Source organism: Theobroma cacao, chromosome 9 (genome assembly GCF_053813885.1).
Source record: "Theobroma cacao isolate CCN51 chromosome 9, ASM5381388v1, whole genome shotgun sequence".
Lineage (NCBI taxonomy): Eukaryota > Viridiplantae > Streptophyta > Magnoliopsida > Malvales > Malvaceae > Theobroma > Theobroma cacao.
The window spans coordinates 9,535,492-9,543,302 of record NC_142647.1 but is presented as its reverse complement, the minus strand read 5'-3'; the positions used below and the strand labels follow the sequence as shown (position 1 = coordinate 9,543,302).

Genomic DNA, 7,811 nt, shown 5'->3' with positions numbered 1-7,811 from the left:
TTCCTATGAGCTATGTTTTCATCTTCAAGACAAGAGAAGAGAAATTTACCTTCGCTCAAAGTTTAAACGTGTGATAAAAAATGCAAAAAGAGAGGAAAAAATTTAGGGATGGAAGAAAAGAACAAGTGCGGAAATAGTTAGGTGATCATGGCGAAACCCAAAATAATCCTCTAGCAACGAAGCTATGGTTCTGGTTTCAGTAAATACCATAATTTTATCATTCACATCTCCATATTGTGAAGTGAGCAAACAATTTAATGTCCAAGATGTAGTCATTGCATAATACAACCAGATCCACTACCTTGGTATTTTCTGCAGAAAAAGTCAACAGAATCCAAGTAAAATATCTCAGCCGTACTCTCTTTATTATGTCTCAGCATGTCAAGTTTTGGTCATACCATTTTTGGCCAAATCAATTCCAAGCTCAGCCTCTACAGAAGTTGAAGTAACATCTAGCATCCATGTTGCCGGGTTACAATTATCTTTAATTTTGGGCACCCCAGGTATACTCTGTCAGTAAGAATTCTAAGAATAGAAGGCAAGTAAAAATTATCTTTCGGAAGCAAATTTGTTTAGACTATATTTATCAGGGAACGGAAGGGGAAACTGACCTCAAAATATTCTATAACGCTACTTGAATGTTGTCCTAATGGTCCAAAGTAGACTAAACTCCCACCAGTTTTCAGAAAAATCAACTGCAATGAGAATAACAAGAATATGAAAGAGAACTCTTGTTTTGAACTTGTTTATGATAGCAAGAAAACAATGATCCTAACAATTCAAGCCTCAAAAATGGATTTTAACCTCATCAAATGCTTCAAATATGTCAATGCTCGGTTGGTGGATCGTGCAAACAATTGTTCTACCTGTATCAGCTACATTCTTCACTGCACGCACGACAATGCTGCAGCACTTGCATCCAAACTGGAGGTAGGTTCATCCACGAAAATTATGGAAGGATTAGCAACAAGTTCTACAGCTATTGTAAGCCTTTTACGTTGCTCAGTTGATAGACTACTATGACCAGGTATGCCAACTAAAGCATCCTTGACTTCATCAAGTTCAATGTATCTAAATGACTTCTTTCACAAATTCCTACAAAATCCATTAAAGCAGCTTTAAGACAAATTATCTCAAATTTTTATAACAAAATATTAGTAATTCTTGCGCCTTTGGAGTCTTACAGTTTTCATTTTTGAGTCAATACAAGCAGGTAGACGCAGCCAAGCAGAAAAAATCAAAGATTCTTCTACTGTGATTTGTGGAGAATGTATATCTGTTTGTTCACAAAAGCCTGATATCTTTGCAAATGTTTCTTGAACCTTGGGGCAACCACCAACTCTGATTTCCCCCTCTATGCAGCCTATAGTTTTTCTTCCTGCAAGAACACCAAGAAGAGTAGTTATTCCTGCTCCATTAGGACCCATCAGTGCTGTCAGAACACCAGGCCTAACCACTCCTGTAATATCTGAAAGGAGTTGAAGCTTCTTCGAGAATATCCTCGTTTTCTCATTTCCTAAGAACAAATAGAAAACAATGCACCAATGATCAATCAGTGTTGTTTCATCCAATGGCTCATTAGTCATGATATTTAGCAATTGTTGATGAATTCTTCGGTTCAAGTCTCGCCAGTCACCTCAAATGGGTTCCTTCTGACTTAAATAACTTATGTTAGAGTTTGTCCATGGTTATATGTAAGTTGATTATGCATGTGTGTGTGTGAGAGAGAGAGACAGAGAGAATGTGCTCTACGACTTCAAATTTATACAAAGGGCAGATTTATGTGATTGCCGGAGGTGTGGTCAACATAGTATTGCACATTCTGAAATGTTAATGCTGAGGGATCAAAAGGTAATACCATCCTCCCTGTGATAGAGACAAAGCAAACGAGAATATGGTTCAAATGAGCTTTTAAAAAGCAGTGATATTGGTTTGGTTAAGCTTACAATGGTAAAGGTCAAGAAGAGAAAATATTGGACAGTGGCTAATATTTGCTCCATAGCAACACCAATGGATTCTTTTGGCTGCCCATTCAAATCTTATATAACCAACAACCAATACACAGACATCTTATCACACACAAGTCCGTTATTCTTCAATTTACCTTTTCCTGTTTTTCTACAATTTTTTTCAACATCTCGAGTTTTAGACTAGTTAAGAGGTAACATATACAATTGATAAAAGGTCTGAACTAATAATAATAATATTAATACATATATGCCTGGACTAGGAAAGGTAGAGGAAAAAAGAGACCGCATATGGTTGGGAAAATCTTCACCTAGTTGTTTTGATTTAGGTTAGATGGCTTAATATATATATATATATAAATAATTGAATAAGTAAAGTTTTCTCTAAACTACTCTAGTCAGTTTTTGTGAAGCTCTATATTGAATAACATTATTCAAATATTAATGTTCTATGAGCTATTCATTTATCAATAAATTATTCAACTGATTTTATATTGCCTATTAACCAAAATTTGCATTATAATCTGACTTTTATCGTGTCGCAATTGTAATATTATGATGACACATATCTATGCATTGGGGATTCCATCCATTGGCAACAAATTAAGTAAAATTTTAGAAAGAGCTTAAAAAGCCCATGCATTGGCAACAAATTAGTAAAATTTTAGAAAGCAGCAAAAAAAAAAAAAGCATGAGTTTTAATAATTTGATTTGAAGCCAGCAACCTTCCTACTTTTTGAGTTTTGATCAAATTATACACCTAATCTTATAATTAAATCCAACTCTGCTTTTATTTATATACACAATAATCCTAAGGCATTAATTCCCCCTTCCCAGAACTAGGGTTTTGTTCCTCTATTAATCCTAATTCTGAATCCTGATCATGGTATCCAAATACACCCTAGCCTTGGTTCTTGTTATTGTCCTTGTTCATACTCTGCCTACATTCCAATTATCTGCAATTCCAACGCAACCAAGAGAAGAGCACATCTTGATGTTCAAGCCATCAGATACCAACGCCATCATAGAAGTTGATGGGATTATCAAAGCTGTGTGGGATGCTGGCTTCAAGATCATGTCTCTAATTCTCCAAAACCATCTCCGCACCGTTGTTCCATTCGGTGGTACGTATCCTGCTGGCTGTCGCCTTTGTTATGCCACAGACAGTGTGACCATATACAACAACAATACAATCACCATATTTGCTCCTGTGGACGAATCTTTCTCCGATGATGAAAATTGGAAGGTGTTGGAGTACCAGTTTGTGACTGCCAGGGTCGATAAAGAAGGTTTCGATTCAGGATCTGTACAAAGGGGCGTCGAGCTGCTCACATGCGATTCCTATTGCAAAGTCCTTGTTAATGGTTACGGATCCATCAACAATGTTAACATAACACATTGGAACATCTACAATGATGGTCACATCATTGTTCATGGAGTCCAAAATTTTTTCAATTGCAATTTCTGGAAGTCTTCAAAGAATATTTAATTATTTCTGAAATTTTATTTGTTTATTTATTTAATTAGAGTTAGATTTTGCTGGTTGTAATTGTTATTATTAGCATTAATTATTAGTCTTAAACTATTGGCTCAAAGCTAGTTGCACCAGTTTCGTTTACCTGATTTTACATTAATTTGCGTAGCATTGTGTTTAATAAAAGTAGGATCAATTATTGTTGAGAATGCAAAATGTGAAAGGAATTCCTGAGCAATTAAAGCAGGCTGCTTACATTCTGCTTGTATACTCTGCTAGTAGTTTACCTTGCATTAAAGCTTAGATGTGTGTTACATTCTATCAAGTAGTACGCTGTTGACAGATGTTGCTTGAAAGGAATTGAAAATTTAACAAGCTTTTTTAACGAGATTAAAAATTACAATCACTATCAAATAATTTTCAAATTCAATGTATAGAGAATAATAAATACGTGGAAAAAATTAATTAAAAACCTAATTACTTGGTGGTGTGTTTTATTACCTGATTAAATTTGACTTATATTATATTTTAAATAAACGATTAGGAAGTGAAAACCTATGCTCATCCAATAGGTCATAATATAACATAAATTGAAGATAAAATAGTTGGCTTGTTAAGATTGTTGTCACGTGACAAGTGAAGGGATCTAATAAGTTAAATTGTACTTCAACTTTTGTGTTTTCAACATAATGTATTGAATTTTTACGGATAATTTTGTTTTTCTTTTTAATTATGAAGAAGAGGGATTCAAATATGACTCTTTTAAGTGAAGAGAGATATATATACATCCAACATTGAGTCAAATACATAAATCCTAATAGATGATTAATTTCAATTTTACAAAATATATGTTAAAAACAAATTATTTAATTAATTAAGAAAAAAAGGACAATAATATACTAACAAGGTGAACTATGATTTCCATTGGTATTTGGGTTAGGAGTAATTCATTTTTGGTGGGGAACAATAACACCTTTTGATTAATTAAGAGGAAAATACAAGCAACAAAAAAACTATAATTTCCAGTGGTTCCCCGGCAATTGATGTCAAGTCCAACTATACTTGTACCTAAATAAGAATTTAACCTCTGTTGAGACTCCAATCTATATATATTTTATGAAGTTTGATGGTCACATTAGCCCTTATTTTGTATCGTGTCATGGCTTCCAAGCGTTTCTTTTATTCTATTATCTTCCAGTGCTTCCTCTATGCCATTATCTTCCTACTTATTTATCGCCCCCAAACTTCACCTAATGAAACTAATACCTCGCAGCATGTCTCGACAGAAAGCGATGGTTTGAGCTGGGACCAGCTTCACTCCAATTTCAAACCGAGACCAGATAGCCATAAAGTAGTTATACAAGTTGATAAGATCACGAAAGCTCTAAGGCTTACAGGTTTCAAACTTATGGCATTGATTCTTGACAGAAATCTTCCTTCTCTCATACCTCATGGAGATTCACATTCAGATTTTGGAATCCGGAAAAGTGGTACCTACAAAAAAAATAATAACACAATTACTCTATATAGGGGTCGTAAAATTACCATATTCGCTCCCCCAGATGAGGTTATCTCGTTCAAGAAATGGGAACGAACACATTATCGATATCAAATTGTAGCTACGAAAGTCGATAGTGGAGATTTCTCAAACTGCTTAATGCTGCCATCATTTGATCCACAATGGCCCATGCTTATGGCAAACTACGCTGATGAGATCCCTACGATTAACCGTGTTAGAATTACCAATTGGAACATCTACAATGATGGCAACGTGATTGTTCATGGGGTGGAGAAAAACTTTGATCCTTGGGTAGCTGAGGATATGGCGTTCATCACTTGCTCATATGTAAGACATTATTTTTCTGAAAACCGAGGATAAAATTGTTCTAATATTATTGCTGCTTTTTAGATGAAAATAGGTGATATTTTAACTTATTTGATTGCTTTCACTGTAAATAATTGTTTTCAGTTTTCGGTATGAAAAACCAAAAATGTATGAAATAGTCACATGAATGATACTAGACTATGGTGGTGTTTTCATTTTTTGTTATAAAAAATTTGATAATTTTGTCACCCATATATCAATTTGTTAGTGCAAAACAAAATGAAACAGGAGCAATCTTTGTATCCTTTGGTTTTAATGCATGTTTTCTTGAAATTCCTTCGTACTCTTATATCTTTGTTCTTGTACATATACCATATTATATTTTTCCTGGTTTAGCTAAACAAGTTTTCCTTCTCGTTTCAAGGCTTACAGAAATTCATAACTCCAAGAAATGAAGCCATCAACAATAACAGGAGAACAGAAATTCGTAACTCCAAGAAATGAAGCCATCAACAAGAAATTGATTGCCGTTAATAGTTTTTTTCTTCTTTCGTTTTTAATGATAGAATAGTTTTTGGTTTTTGAGGCTTTTGTGCTTCGATTGGATGCTTTGCTTTTCTGCCATAGGTTTGATTTGTGATGTTATGGGATCATTTATTTTGTGATTCTGGTGCCTTTTGCTTGCTGAGCGATGTTATCTTCTTTATTTTGGTTGTGATAAGTTGATCTACTGATGGTTTCGTGGTTGACTCTAGGTCGTTCACAAACTCTTTTGTGCTGAAAATTTCGATGTTGGGCTTTCTTTTGCACAGTAATTGAATAGTTCGTTTTTTTAGGTGTTGGGATTCCTTCTTTTGTGTGGTTGGTTGGAATTCTTTTTTTGTTGTAAGTTACACTGGGGAGAGTATCGGTTCAGGTCAAAAGGGAAGATCAGTCAATCGAAATTGAGGTATTCCAGCTCATTTTTTGAGCTTAAATGACTCAAATCTGAATCGTAACCAATCAAGTCCATATTTTTAATTGAAATCAGCCCCATCTTATTTAAATAGGTAGTTCAGTTCATACGATTTTTTTAAAAAAAATGCAATAAACAATCATCACATAGATTAATTTTTGGTTAAAAAATATTAAACGCTATATAATTTTTTTAATAAAAAACAATAAACGCCATGTTATTTATTTATAAGAATTCTTAACCAATAATTTATTTTTTTAAAGAAGTAATAAACACCAGATATTAAATTGGCTAACAAAAATATTAAATAAAATAAAAAATATAAGAGAAAAGGTTAAGTCTATTTGTTTTGACCTAAAATATTTTGAAAAATATTTTCAAGATTTATATTTGTGAAAAATTAATTACAAATGTAAAACAGTTTACAAGTTAATAGGCAAAACACCCATTGACCATGAAAAATGTCTTACGACATTAGACAGTTTCCAAAGAATAAAAAAAAAACTCTTATTCCAAGCATAGGACTATTGGTTTGATGAATATTGATATTTAATTTAAAATATTAAAAAAGTAAAAAATATATTAACTAAATTTTTTTATTTTAAAATATTAATATTTAAATTATTAAATATTATTAAAACTAAAAAATAATTTTTTTAATAAAGTCATTCAATGCAATTAATTTTTCATTTATAAATTGAATAAATCTTACTAATAATTATAATAAAAAATATTTCAATGATTGTCATTTGATGAATACACAAAAGTAGAAGTTTTAGATGTTTTACACAATTGATGAATATTGATATTTTTATAATGTTATGGTAAAAAAGTGATGAGATAGAAAATTTTTTGAAAACTAGAGCTTACTTTAATTATAAATATGTGGTTAAATGTTTTGAGAAATATCATTATTGATTTTGTCTATTTTCATGTCCATTCTTAATTTTGATCTCAAATTAATAAAAATCAAATGACACCATTATTTTGTAATCAACTCCTATTTATCATTTTAACACTCAAATAACTCTACTAGTGATGGTGGAAAATATATTCCACAGGATGATCCAAATAGTTCATTCGAATAACAAAAAAATTAAATTTTCCTATAAAATATTTTAACTGAAAAAATTTTCCTCCAACAAGTTACTTTTCGATTACCAAATAGACCCCATAATATGCAATGCAATGATCCATGGCATTAATCTAAATGCAAGAAGTAAAACATGAATTAATAAATTGTACATGGTACAAATCTATAAAAGTTAGAAGCTACGTAACCAAAAGTTACACAATATAAATTACAAAATTTCAAAACATGGATTTGATGGATCTCGAACCTCTAATTTCAATTTAAGGATTTTCCAAATCATGTTTCTAAAATAGTAAAATATAAAATAATTAGTATAAATTACTGTGTTAAGATAATCTAAATAAATTATAAATGTAAATATGCATAATATTTAATGATAATATTACTTTAAAAGTGAAAATAGACCGTAGGAATAACATGTTAGTCAAAATGAAATTTAGTCTCAGTCTCACATATGGACTCTAATACAATCTTCGACAAATCTAAAAATAAAAAAT

The 7,811-nt window shown here is 31.8% G+C and overlaps 1 pseudogene; it reads right to left on the bottom strand.

Moving 5' to 3' along the window:
* Positions 1-217: 217 nt before the first annotated feature.
* On the bottom strand, positions 218-2,258 carry LOC148760692 (ABC transporter G family member 41-like; annotated as a pseudogene).
* Between the last annotated feature and the right edge of the window lie 5,553 nt (positions 2,259-7,811).